The following is a 3,068-nucleotide window of genomic DNA, read 5'->3' on the forward strand; positions in this document are numbered from 1 at the left end:
AGGACAAGAGGAAGAAGAAGAAGGAGAAGAGGAAGAGGAAGAAGAATAGGAGGAGAAGGGGGAAGTGGTGGAGGAGGAGATTAGGAGAAAGGACGACGAAATAGAGAAGAAAGAAGTGGATTAAGAGAAAGAACAGACAGATAACAGATAATGAGAAAGAGGAGTGGGAATAGGAGGAGGAGTAAGAGGAAAAAGGAGGAAAAGAGGAGGAGGAGGAAGACGGCGGAGGCGAGAGGAGCTCAGCATGGCTCGGTCCTGGGCTCGCTCGCTCTCGGTCGCCCCGCCAGTAAGTCCCGACACGCTGTCTAGGGAGGACGTACGTGCGGGCGCGTCCCGGGGAGACTCCAGTGATTCTATTCTGTGTGTGTGTATGTGCGCGTGTCGGATGAAGGAGGAAATCACGCGTCAATCTTTTGTTATTGTTCGACTTCGTTATTTGTTAATTCTTGAATAACTGTCTTTGTTTATGTCTCATGTATCCCCTTTTTTCATCTCTGACCTCACATGATATTACCTTTCATGTTTTTCACAAGTTCTTGCGGTGATGAAAGGCTTTTTCTGTTTAGGAACTAAAATGGCATCAGTTGTACCTCAAATTCCGTGGACAGAAATCACCTTTTTAAGAGACTGAAAAATCAGAACTCAATTGATTCCCATCGGACGAAAGTTTAAAGTGAACGAGAAAGTTGTACCAAGACGTTTCGACAGACAATTATCAACGAAAACAAGACAAATTCTATCGGAACCATATAACTCTGAGGCATGAACAATAAAATCGTTTTTTCCATATATAAGAAGTTGGTTGTGTCTATGATAGAGAAATTAGATGCATGATTGTCTTGCTTTCAGGTGGTAGCTTCGAGTGCGAGTAGAACTATTGCTTGCTTGGGATAAAGAATGCACCGATCGAAGAAAAAGACGTTTTTTATTCGTTCTAAAAGGATGGATAGCGTTTCTGTTCCTCGGTAGTGAACGTCGCCATTGCTACTGAACTACAGAAAACAGAAAGAAATTGATGTAGATGAATAAACATGCTATGTACTATACGTACCGGAAATGAAAGTATCTGCCAGGGCCTTTTTCTCACCATTTATTTATTTATCTTTTTATTTTTTATTTTTTTGAAATGCTCTCTCTTTTCCATGATGTATTTTGTATTCCATGATGTAGCTACGAACACGTGATTTATGGATATGTATTTCCTATCTTTCCTTATCTCTTTGGGCTCTTATCTCACCGCATCTTGTTCGTGGAAGGTAAATTCACTCCTCTGCTTATGCATATTCTCACGCGCAGCTTATCTGAGACGAGCAATTTAACTCCGCGGCAATTTACGTTTCGCGAATAGAAGGGCCGTTTTTAACCTTACGATTCGCTATGCTTGAAAACGGATTAAAAAAAGAAAGAAAAAAAAAAAAACTCGGGCAACTCGCATTTGTAGAAGAGTGGAATAGATAAAGAGGGAAAAAGGATAAGAAGAATGTATATATTTATTGGTAATAGGGGTGGTAATGATGATGAAGGTGATGCAGAGGATAATGATGATTTGGAAGTCGTAGGAGGGGCGACGGTAATGATAATACGATTAATTTGATATGATAATGAGGGATAATGATGAAAACGTGGATGATCATCCTCATAAGAAAGATGTCGATGATTATGATTATTTTAACACCACCACAACCAATAATAATAATAATGATAACGATCATGATGATAATAATAATGATAAAACTAATAATAATGAGAATGAGAATGATGATAATGAAGAAGTTAATAATAATGAGGTTAATGAAGAGGATGATAATAATGATGATAATGAAGAGGTTAAAAATAATGATAATACTAATAATAGTAATAATAGTAGTAGTAATAGTAGTAGATTATTAGTGGCAGTAGCAGTAGGAATAGTAGTAACTGTAGCAATAATGGACATAAGTATTACTACTACTACATGTTATGGCAACAGCTGATGAAAATGATAATGATGATTTTAGTGATAGTGATAGAACCGCTATCAATAATGCTAATGCAGATGATGTTGATAATGAAGATAATAGTAATACAACAAATACTTATTATTATGAAAGAATAATGATATGGATGGTGATAGAAATGATACAGATGGTAATATTGATAATGATGATGATGCTAATGATGATGATAACGCTAATGGCAATAATGATTATAATAAGGATATTAAAAATAGTAATGATAATAACTATCGTAATAATAACAATAGTAATAATGATAACCATTATAATTACGATAATAACAGCAATGATATTAATAACAAGAATGATGGTAATAGCAAGGATGATCATAACACTGATAATAATAATGATGGTTATGACAATAATAATAAGGTGATAATATCAAGTAAAGGAAGATGGGCAATGAAATGTGGGCAATGAAACAAATTTACTTATAATATTGTTTATAATAGTAGCAGTAATCATCATCCTTGAGATGACAAGAGCAACACTAGCAGCGATGAGAGTAGAAGCAAACTTATAATAGAAAGGGTAATGACAGTAATACAGTTGTAGTGGCAAATACAACAATGTTTGTTATGACAACAGTAGCAATTATAGAATAGTAATTACCATATGCGTACATGCATGCATACATACATATATACATACATGCATATATTCATATATATACCTATATGTATGTGTGTGTGTGTGTGTGTGTGTATAATGATAGGGATATTCAGGATGGCAATGGTGTAAAGACAAGGTTACGATAACATAGAAAATATTTATGCTGACAGCATTTTAATATCTACTGGACCAGTAATAAAGAGAAGGATAAAGATAAATACCATAGCATTAGTAGATAAAAGAAAAAATATGCTGTGATGATAACAAGGATATCAATAAAGTTATGATGATATAATTGCTAGCAAAGGAGAAAAGCTTGAGATGTTTAAGATGTCTGCATTTATTATATCATCAATGATAATGATAACTATAAAATATGAAGTGATAACTATGAAGAGGTTCATGGTTAAATTCGTAACTGCAATGGAGATAAAATAGCCCTAATGCTACAATAATGACTAC

General features: G+C 34.7%; 1 protein-coding gene across 2 annotated transcripts in view; it reads left to right on the forward strand.

The window, feature by feature from the left end:
* Positions 1 to 303: 303 nt before the first annotated feature.
* LOC138861903 (uncharacterized) overlaps positions 304 to 3,068 on the forward strand; it is a 75,482-nt gene continuing 72,717 nt past the window's right edge. Inside the window, exon 1 of one of the 2 annotated variants that reach the window (XM_070122351.1) lies at positions 304 to 368. The gene's annotated coding sequence lies outside the window, so the exon portion shown is untranslated. The remainder of the gene's footprint in view (positions 369 to 3,068) is intronic. The other variant, XM_070122352.1, reaches the window with a different exon arrangement.

The sequence above is a fragment of the Penaeus vannamei genome, chromosome 6, assembly GCF_042767895.1.
Source record: "Penaeus vannamei isolate JL-2024 chromosome 6, ASM4276789v1, whole genome shotgun sequence".
NCBI lineage: Eukaryota > Metazoa > Arthropoda > Malacostraca > Decapoda > Penaeidae > Penaeus > Penaeus vannamei.